Genomic DNA, 18,599 nt, shown 5'->3' with positions numbered 1-18,599 from the left:
AGGAAAAGAATTTATGCAAATTACTAGCATAGTGAAAGTAAAGACAATGGAATGCTGACCTTTAAAGAGGCTGGAATACAAAGGGGAGGAAATATGCTTCAGTTATCTCAAAGCTTGGTCAAATCTCAGTTAGAATACTGTACTTCGTAATGAGCACTGGACCTCGAATATCTTTTGGCCTTTGAGGGGATTATGGTGTAGATTTACCAGAATGATATGAAAGTCTAGAGCACTAAATTATTAGGACAGATAAATATGGCTTGACAGAATAGATAGGGAGGAACTGCTTCTGCTCTTTTAAAAGCCAACCTTCAAATTTTCAGACAGTTGGAACATAATAGACTATTACAGAATAAACATGTCGCTGCTGCTTCCTGGAAATTATAATTGACATGCAGGAGTATATTTCCCAGATCATTAATCACCTGCATGGTTGATAAAGTGGAAACTCTTTATTCATGAAAACATTTTATCATTGAGCTCTAATGGCCACCTGGGGTTCTATCAATAACACTCTCGAGTTATGGCATCTCTCCCGACTAACCCCCCCCCCCCCCCCCCAAATATTTACCTTTTGAGGAGTCCTTCCTCAAAAATCTATGGTGATTCCGCTGGCAAGCAAGGTTCCTGTGATTTGTTTGTAATTTTGAAGAAGATGCACCTATTTTTCATGGATAAGCAGTTCATTGGGGGTGAAGACTTGTCCACATTGAAAAATCCAACGTGATTTCCCTTACTTAATTCACTTATTAAGTGAGATTTCTATAAACTTATAGCGAGGACTACCTTTTCTTGCCAAAAACAGCCATCGGACACAGGAGTGATTCAAAAGTATGTCAGCATGTGAAGTCCAATCTTCTGGCTTTGAAATTTTTAACTATCGCATATGAACTTGATGTGTTGAACTGAGGAAACATTGGTGAAATTAATTGGATAAGGGCGCATGCTTCTGTTCTCTTTTTACTCATCACAGGTATGAAAACAAAATCCATTCTCAACCTTCTTCCTTTGCTCCTTTTCCAAAAGGCATAGACTGCTGGTCAACTATTTCAGGGTCACTAGTTTCATAAGTGGCTATTATTTTTGTGCAAGCCTTAGTGCATCAACAGTCAGTTGTAGGGGGCAGAACAGCTGAGTCTGGTCTTGCCCTTGTCCAGTATCAACAGAAACATTATTTTAAGCAAGAGCTGTTACCAAACAATCAGGGATGGGAATCCTGGATGATTTTCCTCCAACTATTTCAGGTTACTGATGTGAAATATAATGTCTATTGCTGCCCAGTTTGAAATAAAACACAGTACAACCTGAGGATTAAACCTGGGACAATTCTGGTCTGTACCCCTCAAATACTCTAAATCAACACAGCCATCGGGTGAATAAAGCATTAATTTTCAGCATACATACCATTTATTTGTATTAGTCAACTGACAAACGTATGCAGGAATAGTCCCTTAAGGGGAATTATGCAACATTTTCCAGATACTGCTCAATATTTTTTCTTTGTTGAATAAAATTTGCTAAATCCACTGTTATTGATTTTTGTTTATTGATAGAATTGTGCATGGTTTATTTTATTGGATGATGTTCATTCACAGTTTGGTAATTGTCTGATAGCACCCTCTTTTGGCTACATGGAGATAGGATTCAAATAGATACTGTTTAAAGCACACAATGATGACATGATCATTGGCTGATTTGATCACAACACTTAAAAGATTGAAAAAAAAGTGAATTGAGACCAAATAGTGCTGTGGGAGACATATTAAGTGAGTTGGGTGATGTCAAAACTCAGGTGACTCCAGTTTGAAATCAAAATATGCTCGGAGGATTCGGAAGCTCAGCAAGGCAAAGGGGAGGAGCACAAAAGGAAATAGTGGGGCAAAGCTAGCGGAGGAAGAATTCGGCATAATTTCAAGCTGGGAACTTGTTGATGTATAAGCTCGGGATGGAGCTGCCACTTTAATGTTGCAAGGGATAGTGAACATCTAAAAACAAGTGGTATTCAAAATAATTGATCAGGAAGATTTGATTTATTGTCACATATATTAGTATACAATGAAAAGTATTGTTTCTTGTGTGCTATGCAGACAAAGCACACTGTACATAGAGAAGGAAAGGAGAAAGTGTAGAATTTTGTGTTAGAGTCATAGCTAGGTTGTAGAGAAAGATCAACTTAATGCGAGGTTGGTCCATCAGAAGCCTGATGGCAGCAGGAAAGAAGCTGTTCTTGAGTCGGTTGGTACCTGTCCTCAGGCTTTTGCTGGATTCAGCAGATGCTTCAGTTCCAGTTGATTGGAACGAAAAAAAATGTTTGTTCAAACTGGTAACATAAACGATTGTGAACCTGGGCACTCAGTCAAAAGGGTATGTAAAGAAAGTTAGTGGACAACTATTACAAAGGCTACAGCTTTCCACTCACCACTGACTGCAACATCCTAGCCCTTTGGCGCTAGTTTTTTACGAATAGAGGTGTAAGGTGCAAATGGAAAATGGTTTGCCAAATCAATAGAAATTATTGGTTGCATTATCATAAAATTACTGCGCACCCTAGCATGGAAGGAGTGCAGATATAATTCTCCTGAGATGGGTGACTGGTTATGAAGAAAGATCAGAGAAATTGCAGCTTTATCTACTAAAACAAATAAAGTTGAGTTGATACTTAAAGGTGCGCAAAATTACAATAGGTTAATAAAGCAGTGGATAAATATTTGAAAATTTAAAAGAACAAGGGAATGTGGCAGAGTAGGTAAGTCCTTCAGAGTCCCAGCACAAGCATGATAAGCTGTCTGGTCTCTTTAGGAGCTGTAAAATTCCAGGACCCTACCATAATTTTGGTATGTTGGCATGATGAAATCTTACCTTGGGTTCTTATCCAGTAGACATGCCAATTGACTGAAAGGATGTCCAAACTTTTGAATAAGGAACAAAATTAAAGTGGCACAATCAGTGCGTATGTCATGTATGATTGAACCACCTTCTGCTATCTTTGCATCATTGTGATGTGGGTAAGGAGAGAAGTGGGTAAGTTATAGACAATCAATACCACCTGCTCTTCAAGTAGTACTGTTGGATCTTTTAGTCCTCTTGGGAAAACAGCTGAGGCCCCAATTTCATTGTAAAGGTTGTATTTCTGACAATGTAGCATTGACACTGAAATGTTAGCCTAGATTATATGTGTAGGAATATCAAATGTTATTAGATTGCTTTTGATAGAAACAAAACTATAATGTGGAAAACCTTGATTTAAATGGTGACCTCAAAAAGCCTGTCTCTTTCTATCATGTATTCAAAAACCCTTCTCAATACTGCTTAATATCAGCTTTTGAAAGTTTGGTTTTTCATCATAGCATACACAGAACATTGCTTGTGAGAGCAACAATAGAAATTAGAGAATGATGTTGAAAGGCATGGAACCTTCATCTGTGCTTGGCAGACTATTTAAAATACCTGATAAAAAGCAAAATACCACAAATGTTTGAAATGATGTTTCTGTGCTGGTGACACAACACCTGTGGAGAGAGAAACAGTTCACATTACAGATTGATGCCTTTTTAGAACTATGCACTTTAGAATGTAACAGTTCTTTCAGCAAATGCAGAGGTAGGGAAAGGAAATTAGTGGAGGAAAGATAAAAAGGGAAGGTCTGTAATGAGTTGGAATACAAGTGTATAAATGAGGAAAGGATTAATGGTGCAAGGCCAAACAACAATTTATATTTATAAAGCACCTTTAGCATAGTAAAACATTCTATGGTACTTCACAGTAACCTTAAACACTATTTAAAACTGAGACACAGGAGATATTAGAGCAGAGAGCCAAAAACTCAATGAAATAGGTTTAAATGTTGTCTTAAAGATGGAAAAAGTGGAGAAGTTTAGGGAGGAAATTTTGCAGCTTTAGATCTTTGCAGCTGAAGGTATAGTTACCAATGGTGGAGCAATTAAAATAAGGGATGCTCAAGAAGCCTGAACTGGAAAATTTTTGGGATGGAGCAAGTTATATAGATAGGGAAGAAAGAAACCATGGAGGAATTTGAAAACTTGGATGGGAATTTTTACATCAAGCTTTTGCTTAATGGGAGTCCGTGTAGGTCAGCAAGCCCAGGTGGCAAGTGAACAGAACTTGATGTGAGTTAGAACACCAGCAGAGTTTTAAATGAGATGGATGGAATAGAATAGGCAAAAAAATTGAAGATGGGTCTGGAGCTGTAAATGGCAATAGCAAAATCTGTAGCAATATTTACAATCTGGAAAAAATGGGAACAGTGGTTTGAATTCTTGTCTCCTTCAACTTTTCTATTACAGTTTTTTGGGATAAGCTATTAACCAACAACTATAAGCCGATGAGTCCCACAATTGCCTTGATTATAATTCCTTACACTCTGTGTATAAGAATTTGGTTCCTTTCTGCTAGTTTCGCTGACTTGGTTGCATATGTTCTGATGCCACCTGCAACACCAGGTGTTTGGAGTTTTTAGATTGGTATTAAAGGAGGTGGCAGCAAAAATAGTGGTTGTGATATTTCAAAATTCCTTGGATTCTGGAAAGGTCCTGCTGGATTGGAAACACGCTAATGTGACACCCACATTCAAAAAGGGAGAGAGGCAAAAGGTAGGAAACTATAGGGTGGTTAGCTTGACCTCTGGTGTGGAATGTGCTGGAATCAATCATTAAGGAGGAAATGACAACATTTGGAAAGTTAAAAGCTTACTCCACCATTGTCAGTATGGTTTTATGAAGGGTAAGTCATGCTTGACAAACTTGCTTGAGTGCTTTGAGGACATAACCAGCACGGTGAATAATGGGGAAGCTGTGGATGTGGTATATCTAGACTACCAGAAGGCATTTGACAAGGTGCTGCATAAAAGACTGATCCAAAAGATGAGATTGCATAGGATTGGGGATAGAGTACTCGATTGGATTGAGAATTGGCTGATTGGCAGAAAGCAGAGAGTCAGGATAAATGGGTCCTTCTCTGTAACTAGGGGGTGCCACAGGGGACAGTCCTCAGACCTCAACTGTTTATAATCTATATAAATGATCTGCAAGCAGGTACAGAGTGTGACATAGTAAAATTTGCGGATGATGCTAAAATAGATAGGAAAGCAGGCAATGAAAAGGAGATAAAGATTTTACAGATGGATATAGATAGGCTGGAGAATGGGCCAACATTTGGCAGATAGAGTTTAATGTGGGTAAATGTGAGGTTATCTATTTTGACGGAAAAAATAGAAAGGCAAATTATTATCTAAATGGAAAGCAGATTCAAAATGCATCTGGGCAGAGGGACCTGGATGTCTTTGTTCATGAATCAGAGAAAGTCGGTATGCAGGTACAGCATGTAATTAAAAAAAGGCAAATGGAATCTTAGTATTTATTGCAAAAAGACTGGAGTATAAAAGTAGAGAAGTGTTGTTGCAATTGTATATGGTGTTGGTGAGATCACATCTGGAGTATTGTGTCAAGATTTAGTCTCCTTATTTGAGGAAGGATGTGGTGGCATTGGAGGCAGTTCAGAAGAGGTTCATCAGATTGGCTCTGGGCATGAAAGAGTTTGGGCTTGTACTCACTGGAGTTTCAAAAGGTGAGAGGGGATCTGATCGAGGTATATAAAATACTAAAAGGGATTGATAAAGTAAACGTGGACTGGCTGTTTCCCCTTGTGGGGCAATCTAGAACAAGAGGTCACAGGTAAAGGTTGAGAGGTGGTAGATTTAAAACAGATGAGGAGGAACAACTACTCGCAGAGGGTGGTGAATTTGTGGAACTCGCTGCCTCATAGCATGGTGGAGTCTGAATCATTAAATGGTTTCAAGAAGGAGATAGATATATTTCTGATTTTTTTGAAAATGTGTTAGAGATATGGGGAACAGGTAGGGAGGTGAATTTGAGACCAGGAAGAGATCAACTATGATCTGGCTGAATGACGGAGCAGGCTCAAAGGACTGAATTGCCTACTTCTACTCCTAATTCCTATGTTGCTATATTATTGCCTCCTGTTTATTGATTTGACTACAGCAACAAGAGGTGTCTGTATTAGATTATACTGTGATCAGCAACATTTGCAGGCCAAATGCCTCCTGCAATAGATTTATTGGAAAAGTAGATGGTTCTAAAAAGTGAGACCAGGATTGATCCCTGCACTATACTCATTGAAAGTTTAAACACCCCAATTCCCAAGTAGTTTACACATCAGGACACCCATAGGATCCTGAACTGCATCTTCAGTTGCATGACCAACCTCTAACAATTCGGAGACCTGAAGATATGGACTGATGAATCACAATTTTTTAAATTATTTCTCTGTTCGTGGGATGCGGGCATCACTGGTTAGACCAACATTTAATGCCCATCCCGAATTGCCCTTGAGAAGGTAGTGCTGAGCTGCCCTCTTGAATCTCTATTTGGAAGAATCCTTGGTGAGTTGCAGTAGTGCATTGTCTGGATGGTACACAATACTGCCACTGTGCCAGTGGATGGAGTGAACATGGAAGGTGGTGAATGGGGTGCCATTCAAGCAAGCTGCTCTGTACTGACTGATGTCCAGCTTCTGGAGTGTTGTTGGAGTTGCACTCATCCAGGCAAGTGGAGAGTATTCCATTGTACTCCTGACTCGTAACAACAGGAGTAGGCTTTTCAGCCCTTCAAGCCTGTTCTGCAATTTAGTAAGATATGGCTGATATAACACTCACTAAATCCACTTTCCTATCTTCTCTCCAACCCTTAATTCCCCTACTGATTGAAAACCTATCAATCTCAGCCTTGAAAATGTTCAATAACTCCGTCTTCACAGCTTCCTGGGGTAAATACTTGCAAAGATTCACCATTCTGAGAAGTAATTCTTCCTCATATCCATCGTAAATGAGCACCTGCTTGTTCTGTGACTATGCCCTCTGGTCCTATACTCCCAAAAATGACCTTATCTAATCCTCTAAGAGTCTTGTGTTATACAGCTTTAATTTAAGCACCTTCCAAGCATTCCAGTTTAATGAGACAAACAAGGACAGTAAGTCAATTTTTCCTTTATTTAACACTTCTAGCACCGACTCAAACATAAGCAGCTGCAACTCATTAACTCTTTACTGAACTTTAACTGGACATCAACTTTCAACTGAACTTTAACTCTTAAACTGCACATTAACTTTAACTGAACATCAAATTTAATTAAACATCAACTTTTTAACTGCAAATTGATGCTATCGAGTTTAGGAAAACCTTGGCCGAGAAATATCCTTGATGTAGAATCTATCTTCTCCTTCTCTGAAGCATCCTTCAGGGCATGAGTCTTGCGATGGTTGGTCTCTTCGAGTTATCGCTGCCAAACAAAGGCTCACATGTCTTTTTATCCACAATTCTCCACTCACTCCTGGAAGATTCTCTGTCATCCAGCTAATGAATTGATCAGAACCCCAATTGCATCATTCGATTAGGCCAATCAAATACAGCCAGGATAATGTCATCGGTCACTCCAGGACTCCCCATCTATAGGCCCCTTATTGTTTACATTCCAATGCCCAGATAAGGAACACTGACTCCCAAAAGTCCAAAAAGAACTCATCCATGCCAAGGACAACCTGTCACATCTGACACCTGTCCTTTGACAAATTCCAGGCCACTGACCACAAGAAATCCCAGCATAGTGAAAAAACAACTTTAACCAAAAAATCAGGTTTGCTTGATTGAAGATCTTTCGGCACATTAAAAGTTAAAACTGCAGACCATTTGTATGTTTCAATCATGTCATCATTAATTCTTCTGAACTCCAAGAGTATAGACACAACCTGTTTAATCTTTCCCCATATGTCAGTCCCTCCATATCCGGGATCATCCTAGTGAACTTCCTCTACTGCCTACAATGACATATATCTTTAATATTTGATTTATTATTGTCACATGTATTAATGTGCAGTGAAAAGTATTGTTTCTTGTGCGCTATATAGACAAACCATACCGTACATAGCGAAGGAGAGGATGCAGGACGTAATATTACAATCATAGCTCGGGTGTAGATAAGGAGACCAAAACTGTACACAGTATTCTAAATGTGACCTCACTAGTACCTTGTACACTTGTAGCAACAACTCTATTTTTATACTCCAGCCCCTTTGAAATATAAGCCAGGATTAATTTGCCTTCCCTGTTGCCTTCTGCATCTGTATACTAGATTTCTGGGTTTTGTGACCAAGGACCTCCATGTCTGTGTGCTCCAGCTCTCTCCATTTAAATAATAACCTGCATTCTCATTTTTTTCTTCCATATGAGCAATCTCACATTTCCCACATTGAATTCCATTTGCCAATTTTCTGCCCACTCACTTAACCTGTAAGCTATTTGTATCCTCCTTACAACCTGCCTTCCCTCTCACCTTTGTATCAACTGCAAATTTGGCCACAGTACACTCTGTTCCTATCTTCAGATCATTAATATATATATTGTGAAGAGCTGTGGTCTTGATTCCTGTGGCACTCCACTGGTTACTTCCCTTCAACCTAAGAAGGACCCCCTCTCACTACTTGCTGCTTTCTGTCAGTTAGCCAATGCTTTATCCATTCCAGAATATTATTTACAATACCATGAGCTTCCATCTTGCCTTTTGTGTTGCACCTTATCAAATGCCTTTTGCCAATCCAAATGTACATCAACTAGTTCTTCTCTACTTTGACTGATACCTCCTCAAAGCACTCCAGTAAATTTGTCAGATATGATTTCCCATCATGAAACCATGCTGACTCTGCTTGATCAGATCCACTTTCCACATCCACTGCTATTCTCTCCTTAATGATCGATAGCTGAAGCTAGACTAACTAGCCTGTAGTTTCGTGGATTTTACCTCTTTTTGAACACGGGTATCACATTAGCAATTTCCCAATCATTTGACACAGTTCTTGAATTCAAGGATTTTTGAAAAATGACCACCAATGCATCCAAGATGTCTGTAGCTAACTTGTTTAAGATCCTGGGGTGCAAACCATCAGGTCCAGGGGACTTGTCAGCCTTCAACCCCATTAGTTTATCTAAAACTAATTCTCTGGTGATGGTGACTATTTAATTTGTCCCCTATATTTTTTACTATTTCTGGGATGCTTGTAGTATCTGCTACAGTAAAGATTGATGCAAAATATCTGTTTAACTCCTGTCATTTTTTTTGTTCCCCATAATTACTTCCCCAGTTTCATTCTTGAAGGGACCAATGCATTCTTTTACTTCTCTCTTCCTTTTCATTTACATAAAAAAAAGTATTGCCTGTTTTTATGTTACTCTCTAGCTTGCCCTCATAGTTTACTTTCTCCTTCCTGATTTTATTTAGTCCATCTTTGCTGCATTCTGAATCTACCCCACTCCTTTGGCCTATCACTAATCTTTGCCAGTTTATATGTTTCCAATTTTAACTTAATGCTCTCCTTAATGTCCTTGGTTATGCATGGTAGGTTCTTCCTCCCCTTAGAGTCTTTCCTACTGATTGGGATGTATTTTTGCTGGGAGTCATGAATTATCTCCTAAATGGCTGCCGCTGCTCATTTATTGTCTTACCTACTAATCCATCTGACCAGTCCACTGCGGCCAGTTCCATTCTCATATTTTTGTAATTCTCTTTATTAACACTGATATTTCAGTCCCAATTTTCTCACAGTCAAGCTGAATGCTAAATTCTATCACACTGTGATCACTACTTCCTAGGGAATCCTTGACCATGAGATCATTTATTAAACTTATTTCATACACATTACCAGATCCAAAATAGCCTGATCTCTAATTGATTCCATAATATATTACTCCAAAAAGCAATTTCAAATGTACTCTATGAATTCATTCCCTTGACTGCCATTTCCAATTTAATTAACCAAAGCTATGAAAATTGAAGTTGCCCATGATTAATGCAGTGTTTTATTTTACATACTTTTGATATTTCTTGATTTTAAATTCTTTTCTACAGTGTGGCTACTTTTCATGAGCATAGAAAATACTCCAATCACTCTTTTTCTTTCTTTAGTACGTGTAAATTCTGCCCAAATCAACTCCACATCCTCTGAGCATAGATCGTCCCTCAGAACTGTACCTACTTCCTCTCTTAGTAGAACTGCCCCACTGCCTTTTCCTTCCTGCCTGTTTTTCCTAAAAGTCAAATAACTCTGAATATTGATTTCCCAACTTTAATTTCCTACAATCATGCCTCAGTAATAGCTATCAGACCATACACAATTAACTCTATTTGTGTCATCATTTCATTTATCTCATTGTTTTATGCTCCACGCATTAAGATACAGAACTCTTAATTTTGTTTTTTTACCACTTATCCTTGCGCTAAGCCCATCTCTCGGGACAGTAGAGTTGTTTGTTTGTTTATTGCCTTTTATTCCTATGTCTTTCTTTTTTGCTTTCACTTTTTCTGCTTTTTGTTAACTTCCTGTTCAGGTACCCATTCCCTGCTATACTAGTTTAAAACCTCCCCAAGAACACTAGCAAACACCCCTATAAGGATATTGGTCCCAGTCCTATTGGGATATAATCCATCCAGTTTGTTCCGATCCCATCTTCCCTAGAACGTGTCCCATTGACTGAGGAAGCTGCAACCAATCCTCTTACACGACCTCTCTAGCCATGCATTCATCCTTACCTATATTTCTATTTCTGCTCTCGCTAGCATGTGGCACTGGGAGTAATCCTGAGATTACAACCTTGGAAGTCCTTAAATTAGCACCTAACACCCTGCATTCAGCTTTTAGGATCTCACCCCTTTTTTGAACCTATCATTTGCACTAATATGTACCACAACTGCTAGCTCTTCACCCTCCCCTCCAAAATATTCTGCAGTTGCTGTGTGACATCCTGGACCCTAGCAGCAGGGAGGCAATCAACTATCCTGGAATCACTTGTGGCCACAGAAAGACCTATCTGCTCCCTCACAATTGAATCACCTATAATTATAGCCCTACCTCTCTCTTCCCCATCTGCGCAGTTGAGCCACCTGTGGTTTCACAGACTTGGCTTTCACTGCATTCCCTCAAGAAGTCAACTACCTCCAACATTATCCAAAGCAGCATATCTATTTGAGGGTCTATGGTCCCAAGGGACTCTGGCACTCCCTGCCTACCTCTACTTTTCCTGGCAGTCACCCATTCCCATCCACAAAAATCTCAGTCTCTCAGATGCTCCAGAGTGACTCATGCCTTGTAGATGGTGGACAAGCTACGGGGAGTCCGGAGTTGAGTTACTTGCTACAGAATTTCCAGCCCCTCATTTGCTCTTGCAGCCACATATTTATATGGCTAGTCCAGTTCTGTTTTTGGTCAATAGTAAGCCAGATATGTTGTTTATGTGGTTTTTGTTTAATATCTCCCTGTACCTTGGTCATTGGAGTCCAAGTGTCATTACAGTAAATCTATGCTGCACTACCTTCAAGGTCAATATATCCTTCCAAACATTTGGTGCCCAGAATTGAACACAGTATTCCAAATCTGGTCTATTGTCTTGTATTCTCAACCTCCAGATATAAAGGTCAGCATTCCATTAGTCTTTTTGATAATTTTTTGTACCAGTTGATGAAATTTTGATGGTCTATTTACCCAGACCTTCACAAATCACTTTGTACTTGCACTTCACCATGTCAACTTCCAAAAACAAATGTATACTCTTAGATTGCCCATCAGGAGCAGGTCAACTGAGAAACATTGTATGAACATATGGATGGTTTCTGTCATTACTTTGATTTGATTTATTATTGTCACATGTATTAGTATACAGTGAAAAGTATTGTTTCTTGCACGCTATACAGGCAAAGCATACCATACATAGGGAACGAAAGGAGAGAGTGCAGAATGTAGTGTAGAGAAAGATTAATGCGAGTTGGGTCCATTCAAAAGTCATGGAAGAAGCTGTTTTTGAGTCAGTTGGTACGTGTCCTCAGACTTTTGTATCTTTCTTCCAAAGGAAGGAGATGGAAGAGAGTATGTCTGGGGTGCGTGGGGTCCTTAATTATGCTGGTTGCTTTTCCGAGGCAGTGGGAAGTGTAGACAGTGCCAATGGATGGGAGGCTGGTTTGAGTGATGTATTGGGCTTCGTTCACGACCCTTTGTAGTTTATTGCAGTCTTGGACAGATCAGGATACCATACTTTGAGGAATTGTGGCCAGTTTAACATTATTTACATTCTGTCCTACAACAAGCACATGGCTGAATTATCAGCTGATCAGAACAAGTAATACTTCCTGCATCTGGAATTTGAGAACTACCAGGCAGGCTGAGCTCACTCCTCGAGCCGCATTCAGCATTTATTCCCTTCTCAGTGAAGCAATCCATCCAATCCCCACTGCCATAATACAGGATCCCTCACCACTGATTATAATGGAATCTCAGAGCCAAAAAAGCAGCCTCAGACCTCACCAACCTACATTGCTGCCATTGAAAGTAACTAATGTGACCATTGCCTTCCTTCCATGCAACCAAATATGCAGTGATTTCATAAACTTCAATACCACAGATGTGTTCCAAATTAAGAGTGTGGGACTAGCATGATGCACGCATGTATCCAGTGAGTCACTGGTTGATTCAGACTAAATACTTTCTGCTTGAAAATGCTGTGGCATAAGAGGTCCTGCAACTAATTCATTCTGTAAAATTTCCTTAGTCCAATGCATTACTGCTGTTTAGTCACGTAACTAACTAACTTGCACATAGGATCCTAGCTATGCATGAACTCCATGGGGTTTTACTCAGCGTGTACTGACAGTCAGTAAGTAACAAAATGAGAATGCAGGGGTGAATGCCGACTTCGTAGATCATCAGTATAAGCAGCTCTGCTCGTAGTTGTCAAAATCACTATTCTCTTTTTTATTGCTACAGTTTGCCACTATTTCCTTCTGAACAGCCATGGGGGAATCATAACACAACAGGATCGGATGCCACCAGGACATGCATTTGCTAGATACAATTTTGCCACATGTTTGAAGAACAAAGTGACTGACACTCAAGTGTTCACCATTGTTTCCTATCTGAACATGAATCCATGAATATACATCATACAGGTAGGTTGCATTGTAAACTTGTTTTGTTTCATCGATTTAAAGTTTAATCAATTACAAGGGAGGAAGTGTTATGTTTTTTAGGAAACATTAAGACAGAAAAATCCCCAGGGCCGGATGGCATCTATCCTAGACTCCTCAGGGAGGGGAGAGATGCAATTGCTGGGCCTCTAACAGAAATCTTTGTCTCTTCACTGGACACAGGTGAGGTCCCAGAGGATTGGAGGATAGCAAATGTGGTCCCGTTATTTAAGAAGGGTAGCAAGGATAACCCGGGTAATTATAGGCCGGTGAGCATGACGTCCATGGTAGGGAAGTTGTTGGAGAGGATTCTTAGAGATAGATATATGCGCATTTAGAACTGAATAATCTCATTAGCGATAGACAGCATGGTTTTGTACGAGGGAGGTCATGCCTCACAAATTTGGTTGAGTTTTTTGAGGTGGTGACAAAAACGATTGACGAGGGAAGGGCCGTGGATGTCATCTATATGGATTTTAGTAAAGCGTTTGACAAGGTCCCTCATGGCAGGCTGGTGCAAAAGGTTAAATCTCACGGGATAAAAGGTGAGCTAGTTGGATGGGTGGAGAACTGGTTTAGCCATAGAAGACAGAGGGTAGCAGTGGAGCGGTCTTTTTCCGGTTGGAGGTCTGTGACTAGTGGTGTTCCGCAGGGCTCTGTACTGGGACCTCTGCTGTTTGTGATATATATAAATGATTTGGAGGAAGATGTAGCTGGTGTGATCAGTAAGTTTGCGGACGACACGAAGATTGCTGGAGTTGCGGACAGTGATGAACATTGTCAGAGAATACAGCAGGATATAGATAGGCTGGAACATTGGGCGGAGAAATGGCAGATGGAATTTAATCCAGATAAATGCGAAGTGATGCATTTCAGTAGATCTAATGTAAGGGGGAGCTATACAATAAATGGCAGAACCATCAGGAGTATAGACACACAGAGGGACCTGGGTGTACAAGTCCACAGATCCTTAAAGGTGGCAGCACAGGTGGAGAGGGTGGTGAAGAAGACATATGGCATGCTTGCCTTTATTGGACGGGGCATAGAATATAAAAGTTGGCATATGATGTTGCAGCTGTATAGAACGATGGTTAGGCCACATTTGGAATACTGCGTCCAGTCCTGGTCGCCACACTACCAGAAGGATGTGGAGGCTTTGGAGAGAGTACAAAGAAGGTTTACCAGGATGTTGCCTGATATGGAGGGTCTTAGCTATGAAGAGAGATTGGGTAAACTGGGGATGTTCTCCCTGGAAAGACAGAGGATGAGGGGCGACCTAATAGAGGTGTATAAAATTATGAAGGGCATAGATAGAGTGAACAGTGGGAAGCTTTTTCCCAGGTCGGAGGTGACGAACACAAGGGGTCACGTCAAGGTGAGGGGGGCAAGGTTCAACACAGATGTCAGGGGGACGTATTTTACACAGAGGGTGGTGGGGGCCTGGAATGCACTGCCAAGCAAGGTGATTGAGGCTGACACGCTGGGATCGTTTAAGACTTATCCAGTTAACCACATGAACAGACTGGGAATAGAGGGATACAAACGAATGGTCTAGTTGGGCATATGAGCGGCGCAGGCTTGGAGGGCCGAAGGGCCTGTTCCTGTGCTGTTTTGTTCTTTGTAAAGGTATTGAAGTGAAACTTAACGCTATGTTACGAAGGTTTAGCATGTCATCTCAGCTTACTGCCTCAGTCAAGATTTAACAAGGTGTGCGCAAAACTCTTTGTGACATGTATAATTATCCATCTGCCTGGAATATTGAAACACTGGCCTTATCTTGGAAGTATTCCTGAGATTATTCACTTTTCTTTTTTTATCTACACCCATTCTCTGTGGCTGTTTAGAAGAACATTTACCACACATACATCCTCCTGCCAACCAGAAAGTATAATTCTCTTCCAGAGTGATGCCTTGAATTCTGAAACTCTTTTGCTACAGTTCTTCATTTCCAAAGCAATATCAAAAATAGAGCTACACTGCATAATTTAGCAGTTAGTTCCAGTTTTCTGCTCAGAAATAATGAAGTAACTGTTTAAATAGTAACTGTAACTATAAAATATTCTCATCAATCCGAGCTAGGAGGTTAATGTGCACGTATAATGAAATCAGCTTTGAGAAATTCCATGAGGACAGTACGGTGTGGTGACAGTGAGTACTAAACTCATTGCACCCAGTGACAATGCTGAAATGTGGTGAGTGTCAAATTGACACTTGTAGCCATGGTGGTAAGTTTTATTCCTGATTAGATAAGTCTCAACCCAGTACTTATGGGAGAATGAAAACCTACTTTTAAAATGGGAACAATATTCCTTTGCTGTTTTGCAGAGTGATGAAATAAACTCAACTCTACTGAGTTCACAGATTAATTTGTTCTTGTGTTTTTTCACAAGTTAAAACAAACTCTGCTGCAAACATTTAAAGATTCAGTAGCTGAATAAACATTTTGTCATATTGGGCGGCATGGTGGCACAGTGGTTAGGACTGCTGCCTCACAGCTCCAGGGACCTGGGTTCGCTTCCTGGCTTGGGTCACTGTCTGTGTGGAGTTTGCACATTCTCTCCCTGTCTGCGTGGGTTTCCTCCGGGTGCTCAGGTTTCCTTCCACAGTTCACAGACATGCAGGTTAGATGCATTGGCCATACTAAATTGCCCCTTAGTGTCCTGGAATGTGTAGGTGAGAGGGATAAATATGTGGGGTTACAGCAGTGGTTCCCAAAGGGTGCGGCGCGCCACACTGGTGTGGCGAGAGAGGATGGCAAGTGTGGCGGGAAGATTCAAGGACAATCAAAGAAACATTTAAACATGGTTTAAACAAGCATTGTTTTATACTATCTGAATGTCCCATGGTATTATAAAGTAGTTGTGTTCTATGTTATGAATCAAGCACTGCTAGGAGGAGTTTTTTTTTTGTTTTTGAATGTATTTCTTATCAATAAAAAATTTGGTGTGGCGCGAGCAAATTTTTATTCCGAAAGTGCGGCCCAGTGAAAAAAGTTTGGGAACCACTGGGTTACAGAGATGGGGCCTGGATGGGATTGTTGTCGGTGCAGACTCAATGGGCCAAATAGCCTGTTTCTGCACTGTAGGGATTCTGTGACTCTTCTATGACTATGACATTTTATTTTATTTTCCATTTAATTTCTGTTTGAGACTTTGATTTAAAATAGTAGATTTGTATGTTACAGCAAAACCACATGTGGGAATTAGTCCCAGTGTTACTTAATTACCAAATTAAAAATGTCACCAAGGAGTGACGACTGAATGGCTATAAGATTGGGAGAGGGGAATGTACAATGAGACATGGGTGCTCTTGTACACCAGTTGCTGAAATTAAGCATGCAGGTGCAGTAGGCCGTGAAGAAGGCAAATGGTAAATTGGCCTTCATAGTGAGATGATTTGAGTACAGAAGTAAGGATGTCATGCTGCAGTTATATAGGGTCTTGGTGAGACCACGCCTGGAATATTGTGTGCAATTTTGATCTCCTTATCTGAGGAAGAATATTCTTGCTATGGAGGGAATGCACTGATTCCCAGGATGGCGGGACTGACATAAGAGGCGAGATTGAGTCGGTTAAGGTTATATTCACTGGAGTTTAAAAGAATGAGGAGGGGATCTCATAGAAACCTGTAAAATTCTTACGGGACTAGACAGAAATTGGGTGTGATCTATAATGAGTTTTGCACCCTCAACAAAGTTGAACTCTAAGGAATGTGATATGAATGATGATCAATTATGTTTGACCTCTGCCCACAGTGCACATAACGTGCATTTCTGGTGACTGAAACACCAGAAAGAGGTGGGAATTTATTTACAATATTATAATGGATAGAAGTGATATAACTTAGTTTGTTAGTTCTCACCTTTAACTTTGGAAATATATTGGTGATAACATTTGACACGGTATATACAGATGACTGATCTGCTATCAGTTTTGCACCCATGCTGAAGCTGAATTTTTATCCTCACTGCTAATTTGACCCAAATAAATTGCTCACTTATAGGGTTGCTTTGTCTTTAAAGGGGCGGGCTGCAAATTAGGTTAATGTTTTTACACTTATTCTTTTGAGCCAGCCTTGCATTAGAATTCCAGGTAATTGACATATTTTGGACAAGGACCAATATCATCTGGGTTCTGTGCTCCAGAATGGCAAATAGAGCCAACTCCTGCAGCACCATGTCCACGTCATCAGTCATGAAATAGACTTCTAGGTGTTATAGCACTCCATCTCTTAGCCTTGGTTTCCCACCTTCACGTTTACTTTGTCAACCACTTGCTCATCTGAACAGCTTTTTTAAAGACTAAAATATTTATGAAAGTCTACCAATATTTTGTCCCCTTAAGTATCCACTTGAAGTAAAGTTATCTTGTTCCTTTAATTATTGTTGCCATCTCAGACAAACAAAAACACACACACAGCCCCACCTTCCACAAGGTTCTGAACTGGAAGTCAGGTACTGTAGTCTATAGCATTCTGTTTCTCTCGTTCAGATTAGGAATTACATAATCCACAAAGGTCATAATTGATTGTCGAGCCTGTATATGTTATCACCGCTGAATCCTAAGGATAATATCAATTTAGCCCTGTGGCATTTCACCCACATGACCGACATGTAAAAACTTAAGAAATCGCTGCTTTAAACTGATTGAAAACACTATAGTGTATCCTGCATCATCCAGTAGATGGCACTATTGCATAGGATACACGTTGTGCGGGGCAGATCTATACATTCACACTGCGTCAGCCTCATGTAACTGATAAATATGAAATTGAAAGTCCTATCAGAGCGTATAATCGCAATAAAAACAATCGTAAGCAGTAATGTCTTCTCTGCAGGTTGCATTTGAGATATTAGAAATATGTATGTATTTAGTAATTTCAAAAGTAGTACTACAGTGATCTCAGCTTAGTTCCTTCACTCTCACCTATCTTAGATTCAAGCTGTGACAGGTGTATTACTGAGTCTGCCATTGGTTGCATGAGATTTTGCTGGGGAAATAGGTTGGAGATGGGTAGGAAAATAATATCTGTAGTTCCTTAAACCCTCTGCCCTCCTCTCCATCAATACACAGAAAATCACAGCCCTGGTCCCTTAACATGAACATTTTAAAAAATGCACCTTTTATCTAAAAATACCTTCATTTTGCCAGTAGATCTTATAGTTCTGTTTTCAAGATGAATTAGTTGTGGAATATATCTCCTTTTAAACTGGGCTATAGTTAGCATGGCAAGATCTATAGATCTGCAGTCTACTGGGTTACATGTTTTCAATTGGCTTGTCCAAATTCTGAATTGCTATGAAGCACATTAAATCAACACAATGTCTTTCTGTTCCTCCTGGTTCCTGTAGTTGATACTTACCATCTGCTCGCCAGAGGCAGCTTAAGAGCAATATTTTATATTGTGTTCTCACTTGATTGGCAACATAATTCTTTTGCAATTCACATTATGTATTGCAAGTACCACTCTGAGAACTCTATCTCCATTCATGATCACATTTAGCCTTAAATCAGGTTTCATTTAAAATTTCCAACTAAATAATACTCCCAGCCTATGAAAAT

The sequence above is a fragment of the Mustelus asterias genome, chromosome 3 (assembly GCF_964213995.1).
Source record: "Mustelus asterias chromosome 3, sMusAst1.hap1.1, whole genome shotgun sequence".
In the NCBI taxonomy this organism is placed as follows: domain Eukaryota; kingdom Metazoa; phylum Chordata; class Chondrichthyes; order Carcharhiniformes; family Triakidae; genus Mustelus; species Mustelus asterias.
This window is presented reverse-complemented; position numbering follows the sequence as displayed.